We start from the raw sequence: 12,332 nt of genomic DNA on the forward strand, positions 1-12,332 counted from the left end.
TATACTAACATTATATGTGGTCCAATGAGCTACTTATACTCCATTACAGCTCCTTGTCTTTGAAATTATTATGAAATATATGAAATGCCTTTCTAAACCAAAAGGCCCTGTGAAAATAAGGTGTAATATTACAAAGACTGCTCTTTGAAAATTAATCCTAAAAGTTTATATTATAGTCAAAAGAACCCCTAATTAGAAAAATTATATCCAGGTACTGAGGCAGGAGAATCACAAGTTTCAGTCTCAGTTGGCTAACTTAATGAGACCTTGTCTGAAAATAAAATATAAGGAAGGGCTGGGGAATGTAGTTCATTGGTAGAATACCTGTGTTCTATTCTCAATACTGAAGAAAAAATAAAAAGGAAAATTATATTACAGATGGCATCATGACACCAAGAACTGATTTTGGAGAAATTGTTTCTCCATCATTTCTTTTTCAGCTACTGCATTTAAATGATTTATAGTAACATTAAATAAATTTAATAAATCATTTTACATTATTTTCCTCATTTCAATATTCATTATGAGTAAATTCATAAGGTAAAGTTCTTTTTAGAATACTTGGTAATTTTTCCTGGGGAATAGTTATATCAAACTGACTGGAACTGAGGAAAACTGTCAACTTTGTCTTCGCTCATATGATAATTTTTGCTTCTTAGGAAAGGGAAGATGAAAGCCTGACTTCAAGAACTGAAGCAGAGAACAAAGGAAATTGAACTCCCTAGAGACAGTCAAGTGCTGGCTACGGAAGCAGAGGATCAAGGGGTGTTTGAGCAACAAGCTGTTATTTATGAAAGAGAGCCTGTGGCTGACAGACATCTACAGGAGATCCAAAAACTACAAGAGACTATTAACAACTTCACAGAAGATGTTCAAAAATTTGGACAGCATCAAAAAAGTCTGGTGGCTTCAATGAGAAGGTTTAGTCTACTTAAGAGAGAGTCTAGCACTACAAAGGAGCTAAAAACTCAGGCAGAACACATTAGTTTGTGTGAGTTAGTTAAAGAAGTTAAAAAGTCAGAGGTTGAAAATGGACCATCGTCAGTGGTCACTAGGAGACTTAGATCTCAGCATGCTGCAATGGTCCATCATTTTCAGCAAACCATGTTTATGTACAAAGACACAATAGTGGCAAAGCAAGACAAATGCAAGACATTTATTTCCTGGAGCTTGAAGTTGCTGTAAAACAGGTGCCTGAAGAAAAAATACATGAGATGCTTCATCAAGGAAAATGGGAAGTTTTCAGTGAAAGCTTACTTACAGAAATCACTATCACAAAAGCACAACTTCCGTAAATTGAACAGAGACATAAAGAACTTGTTAACTTGGAGAACCAAATAAAAGTCTTAAGGGGTCTTTTTATTCAGATATCTCTTTTAGTAGAAGAACAAGGACAGAGTATCAATAACATTGAAATGATAGTGAACGGTACAAAAGATTATGTTAATAATACTAAAGAGAAATTTGGACTAGCTGTAAAATACAAAAGGAGAATCCCACACAGGGCACTGTATTGTTGCTGTTGTGCATTCTGTAGCTCAAAATCAAGAAGTTATTTTAGAAACTTCTCCAGGTTTAGAGTAAAAGATTTTCCACATTTAAGTGTCTATTACTGTGTTTCTTCATTTTATGGGCCTTTACTAACACAATTTTTAGCAGTTAAGTCATATATTTCTCCTTTAATTATTGAAATCTATGAAATCAGGGAGACATTAGACAAATCTGTATTTAATTAAGGTAAAAATAACATATCTCTCTTCAAATTATGGGCTGCTAAAAATGAGATGTGCAATGCTGAGTTTCTGATCAGGTATTAAATTCTATCACACATTTCTTAAAATTTACAGTGCTTTAACAAGATGAAGGGACAATTAAGTGATGACTACTTAAGGAATTCATTTCATTCACTTGAAAATATTTTGAATGATGAGAATTATATAAAGCAAAACCTCTAAGGATGCCACAATAAAGCAAAATGAAATGAGAATGCATATAAAGTCTTTCATCCTCAGTTAGGTAAGTTAGCTTAGTAGTTAACAGATTTTGGGAAAACTCAACTGTACTTGAGAACTTAACTGATAACATGTAGCTGAAATAAGCTGAAGGCCTAAGAATCAACTAAAGCATTGTTTTCTTGAACTTGGAGCTATTCAGGATATGGTAGTACATAAATGGGCTTGGCAGATAAAATTAAAAATTAATTATATTTTTAAAAGTTTTTACATCATCTAATAATTTCAGGCACTATAGTATGGGACAGAGATAAAGCTGAATTCATATTCTAGTATTGAAGGCAGATAATGAAGAAGTGCAAGCCAGGCGTGGTGGTATATGCTTGTAATTGGGATGCTGAGGCAAGAGGACCACCACAAGTTTGAGGCTAGCGTGAGTTCCATAGTGAATTCAAGACCAGCCTGCATTATATAGCAAGATGCCCCAAAAAATAAATAAAGTGCAAATATAAGATGATGTTAAATAGAGGCAGAAACTTAAAATAATGGTGATGGGATGACACAGAGGCTCTCAGGATGGCTTCATTACAGTAGAGTCAGTGAAGGTGTTTCTCAAAGATAGTATTTAAGTAAAAAAATCTATAATGAATACAAATGAGTGTATATTCCAAGTGTAAGAACCAAACAGCACAGAGACTACAAGATGGGCATGATGTACTTCACTATAGAAAAGTGCCAAATAGCTGGGGCATAACTGGTAAAGAAAAGTGAGGTAAGGTAAATTCAGAAAGGGCTAGGTATAAAGTTTCATAAGATGTGGGAAAAAGCCTGATGTTCACAGCAAGTGTAATCAGTGCAAAGCTCTCAAGCTGATTCAGGTCTATGAGTTAATGTGATATCATTTGTATCCAAGAACGATCATTCTGTCTACTATGAAGTGGATTAGAATGGATAAGGAAGAAGACATACACATAGGCAAGGACAATAATCAGAAGGGTAATGTAATAGTCCCAGGAGGAGGTAATTAAGGATTAAATTAGGATGCTAGTAGAGGAGGTGATTTCAAGTCACAGGAACAGTACATAGCCAAATGCCTAAACCACTTATTAACTGTTATGTACTATATAATAGTGTTAGAAAAAAATTAAAACTAACTTGTAAAAGTCTCACAATGTTGATTGGATGATGGTGCCATTAGATAAGAAAAGACAGAGATGAAGAAAAGACAGAACTGGCAGTGAGAAGGAAATTCCACTTTAGCCAATAAAATCAGAAACAACAATGTCTAAGTGCAAACGTCTAAGTGAGAGTTTCTCTGATTTTCACTATTTCAGTAGGAATGCTTGGAATAAGTCAGGACTGGAAGTATAAATTTGGGTCATTTAAGTAAATCAAGGGTATGGAAGGTAAAGTTACTAGAATGAAGTCATCTTAAAAAAGTATGTGGATGTAAACTATTTGAAGTCTGGCTGGGCACGGTAGTACACACCTGTAACCCCAGCACTTTGGAGGCTGAGGCAAAAGGACTGCTGACTTCTAGGCTAACCTGACTATATAATGAGATCAAGACCAGCCTAGAATTTTGACTGTCTTAAAAAACAAATCCACAACAAAACAAAGCAAAAAAAAAAAAAAAAAAAAACTTGAAATCGGGGCCAGGGGTTTAGCTCAGAGGTGTAAGTGCCTGCTTGGCAAATGCAAAGTTTGTGAGTTTGATCCCTGGCACCAAAACAAAAAAACAAAAAATATCAAAAAACAAAACAAAACCATGAAGTCAGAAAGGGCCTGCGCTGTTATAAATTTGATAAAAGCAATCTAAATGGACTTGTGTATAAGACAGACGAAAAACCAAGGAAGAATGCCATAATACCGAAGAATATTCTAAAGAAGAAAAAACACTGAGGAAAGATGAATCATTAGGTAAAAAATGAGCAGCAGAGTAACAACAGGTTTGGCAGCATGGATATAACTTGTGACTTAAACAAAACCTGTTTCACAGAACTGTAGGGATGAACGCACACATGTAGAATGTTGAGGAAAGAATCTGACATGAAGTACAAGTAATGACAACCTTTCCTAGAAGTTTAAAGGAGGCATAAAGAGTCAAGATCTGGTGAGAGAGATGGAGCAAAATGATTACTCATGAGAGCAGATTCTGCTGGTGGCAGTGATTCAGGGAGAATCTTCTAATATAAGAAAAGGAGATAATATGCAAAAGCACAGAGTTGGGATCTGCAGTGCAAATGGAGAAGCTCACATTAGGTAGGGGTGTGAATGCCTTCTCCACATTACAAGGAAGAAAGGCAAAGTGCAGGACTAAAATTAGGTAGGTGAGTAAATGTGGTGGCATAAAAAAATGAAAGAATGTTTCTGTAATAGTTTCTATTTCCTTAAAGTAGAAATGTGTCCTCACAACTTTTAATGTGAGGTCAGCCTGGGCAATCATCTGGCTGCTTGAGTGCTGGCACAGGTGTAATTGAGGTGGTGACTCTTCATACTTTGGAGGAAATGGTATAAGGGGAGGTAGGGTGCCTGAAAAGGAATGAGTTTGTGTATGTTACATGAATGGATGTGACTATGTGTGTGTGCACTATAATATAATGTTGACTTATAAAATATGAAGAAAACAAAGTACTTTCTACTCTGACAGTTTATCAAGAATTACAAGGGGAAAAGATGTTTCACATAGCTCAGCTTCAAGTGTTAACAGAACATTATAAAAAGATAAATTTAAAATAGACAACAAACTCCACAGCTAACTAGGTAATCCAAGCTATTACCTCTTTTCCTTTTAAAATTTTATTCAGAGCTTTAGTGATGCTTATTATTGTTCTTAAATTGTTCATCAAATTTGAGAATATTAAACACTATTTAATATTCATTAATATAATTAAACTTAGTGTCTTAGTTACTTTTTACTTATTGCTGAGACAAAATACCTAAGCCCAAAGTTGAGATATGAAAGGTTTATTTCTTACAGTTTTTGGGGATTTCAGTCCATACTCAGTAGGCTCCAATTCAGGATGGCATGGCAGAACTGCATTTCATGGCGGCTGCAAGCAGCAAGACAGAAACCAGCAAAACAGCAAGACACGCCTTCCTCCTTCCATTATCCTGGCTCCACCCCTATGTGAGTATAGCACTGACACCATCAATCCAAGCACTAGACAATGAACCAATCACAAATGCACAATGCAAATGCATGAGGCCTTGGAGCCACAGACATAAGCCATCACACATTGCTTTGAAAGTTTCTTTAGGAAGTTATATCTTCACATAGTGCTTTTAATCAAGACTTAAGCAGATTCATTGCAGAGAAATGTAGCACACACTATTTATTGCTGTATTTTTAAACTAATTACTATTATCTGAATTAAGCAAGACACAAGAGTATTTAGCTATGAATATTTTATATACAGTATTTTATACCCATATTTAATAGGCACAAGTGTAAGATTTTCTCAATTTAACAATCTGAAAGACAAAAGATATTCTTAAAGAGTTAAAGGCACAACACATATTAAAAATCTACAGGTTCTATGAGATGATAAAAATTGTTCATGAGCATTATGGCTCATATTCATAACCAGTAAATTATACTATTTTCTGCATTTGAAAGCTTTATACAACTTATAATCCTTTGAAATCAGCTCTTCTAATTCATCTCACCTGGACACAGTATATTATTAAGAACAATAAAATACAAATCCATTGTCACATTTACAGAAAACTGGTATGGCATTGCACTAGATGCTTTAAATACATTATTTGGAATTTACATAACAACACAGGTATAAAAATTCTTATTTACAACTGCACACATAAAAGTCAGAATAAGGGTAAATGATTTGGGATGACAATGTGCAATGTATGTACCATCGCTGCCCTGATTAACGCATTTTGAAATTTAGGATTTTTTTCCTTGTAATAAAATAGATTAAAAAAACACCTCAGAATAAGTGACCTACCCAAAGCCTGTCCAAGCCCAAAACCCATATTTTCTCTTACCTCATGGTTCTCTATTTTTCCTGTGCATTAGAACGACCTGAAGAATCTCTGTAAAACCAACACACAGCATCCCTGGCTTTGCCCTTTAAATTTTGGGGCTCTGGGAGAATCCAGAGGCAGGCAGTCTGTGGACATCTCACTGTTGATCATCACTATCAAACAGGTTTTTCTTTTTTGTTGTTGTCATTGTTTTGTTATAAAACAGAAAGTGGTGAGGACTTGGCCAGGGAGACAGGGATAGGAAACTTTAAGTTTCCAATGCTTAAGTTATTGACCTACAAAGTCAACAGTATGAAATGCTTTACTATACAGTACAGCTGCTACAAGTGGAGCTGAATGCTCCACTGTAAGAGAATAAAGTAAGTGTTTGGTGAGAAAGTGCAGAGTGAGTCAACACTGTAAGTAAATGAGATTTAGGAAGATGACAGCTTGTAAGGTGGCAATGAATGAAAACAAATCTTAAATTAATGGCTGCTGTAAAGTCAGTGGGAATGAGTTTCCACGGGTGAAATTAGTAAGTCAAGAAACTGAAAACTTTAAGAATCAATGGACTATATAACATAGGTAGACACCTATGTGCCTCCAGCATTCTAAAAATGGACCTAGATTCTCCCTCTTATTAAAGGTCTAACTTAATAAAAGTACATTTGACTCAGTTTCTAATGATAGTAGTAGTATAATGTATAAGCTACTTAATTTTCCTTGAGGACTTACATTAAAGAGTATAATAAAAAATGTAAATACTGACATTTTGTATTACACTGTCTAGAAATAATATGCATATAAAAGTTTGGAGAAAAAAATTAATGCTGAAAAAGTAATAATAAAAGTCTGGTAAGTGTTTCTCCTTTCATAGAATCTCACTTCCATTTGGTGTAAATTGCTTTTGGATTTGGAATTAGCATACTATAAATCTTCCAAAGAAAAATACACATACATTCAGAATTGTATATGATTTCAGAAAGTCCAAGGGCCACTCATGGTGAAAAGATGCCAAGTCTCAGAACTCTTCTATATTAAAATGTTCATAACTACTTATTAGTAACATCAAATCAAAGATACTATATTTACTTCCTTGAGGGAAAATCAACACCTTTCCCATTCTCTCATTTTTCTGCTCTAAGTATCCAAGATTTGGTCAAAAATTAAATTACAATGTTTAGCTCCACAGAAAAGCAAACCACATGTAATGGCAAAACCCAATTGTACACAAGAAAAACTGTTATTATTCTGTAAGGAAATTTTAGATTGTAGGTCTTCAGAGTTATTCTGATTCATACTATTGGGAACTTTAATTCATTAAAAAAGAAAAGAAAAAGGTGTGTTGGAGGGTAATTTATCATCTGAGACAACTTTCAAGACTATACAAGAGAAGTGACAGAAAGAACAAGTGGCTTCTGACAGCCTTGGCATCCCCTTGGCAGCTGAACATTTCAATACGTTAAGGTATTTAATATAGAACTCAGTTAATTAAAAAACAGTACTTTGTAATTTTTAATGGAAAGCAAGTTGAATGTTAATCATAAAAGTTGAGATTACTGTTGATTTCAATGCTGTCCAGTTAGAAGTCCTATTTTCCTTTACCATTCTCAATTTGGCTGCCTTTAGTCCTCGCCCCATTCTTAATGCAACAGGGCTGAGTTTAAATGTGATGAACTACTCCACTGCTCTCTCTGGTGAAGGAGATTTTAGGCCTGCAGCGCATTCATGCACCAAGCATTCAAGTTGCTTCTGCTCAAATTGACTGTGAGAATTTGGAATAAAAAGGAACAAAACGCCTCTCCGGTAAGCCTCACAAACTGAGCAGGTTCCAGGGAGAGAAAAGTCAGCATCTCCAGAGAATCGGCCATGCTGGGATTTAGGGGACCATCTAAGAAATCAACTAGACGCTGGGGATTTAGCTCAGCGGCATAAGCGCCGGCCTTACAAGCAGGGAGTCGTAAGTTCGATCTCTAGTACTGATAAAAAGGAAAAAGACAAAAAAAAAAAAAAAAAAAAAAAAGAAATCAACTAGCCAGCCTTTGTGATAAGCCATGCAAGCCAAGCAGGATCCAGGGAGGAAAAAAGTCAGCGCCTCCCTTGAGTCCATCAGTGTGTGGGCTGAGAATCAAACACTCTCCATGTCCCCTCCCTCCCACCATAGTTGGAAGACAGGCTGAGTTGATGGCAACCAAGGTACAGAAAGCAACTAAATGCATATATTGTTTGTGTTCTCTAGTTCAATGACATCTAAATGAAGATCATCTATATTAAAGGAAAAGTAACCGAAGGCAGAAAACTGGATGATTTTATAACATGAATGGCAAGTATATAAAAGGATATTTAAATCTATATATTAAAATATGCAGATCAGATATACTTTAAGTATTTTAAAATGAACGATTTTTAATAGCAAGCCTATTCAAATGACACATAGAGTTAACCATTACCTGGACATGGAATGTTTTAAATAACATGCTATCATCAGTTTTGTTTTAAAATGTATATTAAATATATGCATAACATATCAAAGTATGTATGTAATATGAAATAAGCTATATTTTGCTTGGCATTATGTTTGAATAAATGTTAACCTTTGATTTAGTTAATTTCCATATTTTTGTTTCAAAAAGTAAATTTTTACAAATATCATTCATGTCCATATCCCCCACTTATGCCATGGGTAAATACAAAGGTAGCTTACATCTTAAAATTGGTTTTCACTGTTCACATTTCACAACATATGATAAAGTGTTCTTAAAGATTTAAACTGCCTTTATTTTAAAAGTTCATATTCTTTTGTTAAAGCAAGATAGTATCTTTGAATAAAAAATTAAGTTAAATAAACAGAAATAGCACTGACTTTCTGACCTATAATCACAAAATATGAGCTTTTCAATAATATATTAAGCTTATTTCTGATATTTTAATTTTTATTTTATGATACTTATATATACTCATTGGACTTAAGCCTGTAAAACTATAGCCAAATATTTCCAACTATATGTGTTGACTATTAAGGCTAATTTTTAAAATATATAACAGCATTTCCCCCAGCCAGCTTGATTTCTCTAATTAAAGTTATAATATCAGTATATCTTAAGCCAATATATCAAAGTATGTCTTAAGCAAATATATCAAAGTAAAAGAATTAATGGCATTCAAAAGCATGTAATATCATAAGCACAATGAAAACACGATACTATTTAAGACAGGAACAAAGATCTTGCAGTTAGCAATAATGACTATGCTCCAAAGTATGGGCCAGGAATTCTGCATTTATTGATGAATGAGATAGACTTTACCAACCTTACACTCATATGAAGAAACAGGCAATCAGTGTTAGCAAAAAGTAAATACAGCAATAAAAGTGTAGAGAATGATAAACTGTTAAGGGAAATTTAAACAGGTTTGGTAAAGCTTCTTCCAGGGAAGTGATATTTGAGCAAATAATTAACTGAAGTGGGAAGAAGCCATGCAAAATCTTTAAGAAGGAACATCTGTGCGCAAAATGCAAGTTTTCAGGTAAGCTGAAGGAAAGAAAGAAGGCCATTATATCTGGAGTAGAGTTAAGACCAGAGGGAGTCAGAGATGTTGGCATGACAAGGGAAGCCAGACCTCATCAGTTTGCCTCAGAGTTAAAGGAAGCTATTGGAAGATGAGCAAAACCCTGATCCAATCCACTTTTAAAAGAATATTGTGGCTACTAGGGGAGTAAAGAGCTCAACTGTTGAGGTATTTCTAGATTAAGAGTAAAGAAGCAGTGGTTATGGTGATGGCAAGTGGTCCTATGACAGATGTATTTGATTATAGAAAGGGATCAAGGCTGACTCAAAGATTTGTTGACAGAGTAACTAGGTGAATTATTTTTGCTTTTGCTTCAGTTGTTTAAAAAAAATGTAACCATAATACAATACCCTGTCCAATCTTATGTTACTCCTATAAATAATTTCTATGAATATGTCAAGGGCATACCTAACACGTTTTTGAACAGTGCGAAATGGAGACAAAGATAGATTTTTTTAGATCAATATAAGAAAAAAATTACAGACATTAGAGTGACTCAGAGAAGGACTGGACATCCTCATTAATTATTGTACTATCTATTAATGGGACAATACAGGGGAAAAAAGGCTACTCTCAGCAATACATGGAAAGATAGAGGTTTAGCTTACAACCTTCCCACACTGTATGACTGAGGAATTAATTGTGTAGACTTACATAGGATCTTGCTCAAGGTTAAATATAAATTGAGTAGCTGAGCCAGCATCCAGGGTTAATTGCTAAGAAAGCTGACGTTTAAGGTCAAGATGTTCTGTTGCTCACATATTATACTTGTGTCATTCATTTCCTGAGTTTTAGGATGTCTTTTTGCTTATTTTATGTATAAATCATATATATATATATATATATATATATATATATATATATATGCTGGCCAAGTTCAAATGAAAGGCACAGTGAACGTTTCTTTGAAAGATGTAATACTTAGAATACTTTTCAATTATTACCCTTTATTTTGAAAGTTTAGAAACTAATTTAAATAGGAAGTTCAGTGTTTTTTTGCCACATATCTTTTTTAAAAGGGTAAAATGTACATAAATTCAGTAAAATCACAAATGCGTACTTATTTTTATTATTAACACATACACATTGCATGGTGAATCTAACATCTCATATATGGATATTGCCTTCCCATATACAAATAAGAAGATAGAAAAAAGGAATAAAAATCAAACAAAATAATATTAAAAGATATTTGTGTAACAAAACATTTTGTATTTTGCTTTATGCCAACATTTTCTCTTGGCACTTATTTTTGAAATCTCATTCAAAGTTTATGAGTCTTTCAACTAATTTGAGAAATTAAAATGAAATAGTGTTAATATTTTATTTGACAATTATGGATTAAAAACTGGTGGTCAACTTAACACCAGTGGAATTTGATCATCATACTGCTGAGCATAGATGTTCGACCTGAGGAAAGCTGCCAGCATAAATATAGACATGAAGAAGGAGAAGCTATGCATTGATGTGTTTTTGTGTTGAGGCATTAAAGCATTGTGGGTTCTCTTACAAGTTGCTGTTTGAGCCATTGGTTCTCCAGGAGACGCTCTGGTCCTCACATTGAGCATTGCTTCCTTCCTCTGGAGGGGAAGATGTGTGCTGCTTGGTCTCCAGGATGAACTTGTCATGCTGGTTTCCTGCCATGTACTAGACCATGCTTGTCATGGGAGGAGCTCGCGGTCTCTGTGTTGCTGAGGATGGCTGTGGTGCTTTTCAGGACAACCCTGATCTTTGTTGTAAGTGTGACTTCTCGGCTCCAGCATAGAACCCTCATTCCATCAGAAAAGCCCCTTTACCCCACTGGCATAGACTTCCTGGCTTCTACCTTTGACCTTTGGGCATTCCCAGCATGTATCTGTAAAAAAGACGGGCATGTGTCCTTCTTGTGGGCTCTGGACCTCCAGTTGGACTCGTGGAAGACATTGTCATGAGCTCTGGGTTTTCATCTGGACTCACGTGGGACGTTGTTGTAAGATTTAGGCCTTGGACTAAATATTTTATGTCTTTCGTGTTGTGGATAGATTTCTTGCATTTCCTTGTGTTAACTCCTGGTGACCATCATAAAAATAATATTATAAACTCTATGTCCTTATTCTAATTGTTTTCTGCACAACCCTTAACTACAACACTGACATATATCAAAATACTGCGTAATATTAGTTTAAAAACTAATTCATTATGAGTTAATGTTAACTCTTTCTTGAAACATCTCTTATATTTTATCTTAACAATAGAATTAAAGTTAATGGGGAGAACCAACAAGGCAGCTAAGCACCCCTCTGTAAGCCTCACTAAAGCCCATAGTCAGAGCAAATATTTAGAGGGAAAAATATGCACTATACTAACTACTGTAGATTTTCTACTCTTTACCCATGTTTCATTTCATTTTATCATTATTACATTCCCTTTAAAATAAAGGTGAATACATGAAAAAGAATAGAGTTAAAGTAGCTAAATTAACATGAAAAATATTGTATCTGCCTTTAAAGATTTATGCCTTGATATCTACTGGTGAAAGCCTAAAGACCATTTTCCAATAATTGAATCAATGTAAGCAAAAAAAAAAAAAAAGCACAAACAAACAAACAAAACTGTCAGCTCCTGTTATCTTTCTTTCCCACCTGCTTCAATTGCTTTACAAAGTTCAGAGCACTGAACTTCTGGCACAGAGCACCAGATTAGGATCACCTTCCATTGTAAGTTTCTGATCATCACAATGAACAGATAATTAGAATAATACAAAAATTGGAAGAAAAATGTTTTCCAGTGAACCATATAATAAGAATTGAACAGCCTTTTGTCATTTTTGTTTGTTTTTGAGGGAGG

At 34.5% G+C, this 12,332-nt stretch overlaps 1 pseudogene; it reads left to right on the forward strand.

Moving 5' to 3' along the window:
* The first annotated feature begins 669 nt into the window (after positions 1–669).
* LOC100724999 (syntaxin-19-like) overlaps positions 670–12,332 on the forward strand; it is a 45,466-nt pseudogene continuing 33,803 nt past the window's right edge.

Source organism: Cavia porcellus, unplaced genomic scaffold (assembly GCF_034190915.1).
Source record: "Cavia porcellus strain 051 isolate PalLab524CR breed Dunkin Hartley unplaced genomic scaffold, mCavPor4.1 scaffold_15, whole genome shotgun sequence".
NCBI lineage: Eukaryota > Metazoa > Chordata > Mammalia > Rodentia > Caviidae > Cavia > Cavia porcellus.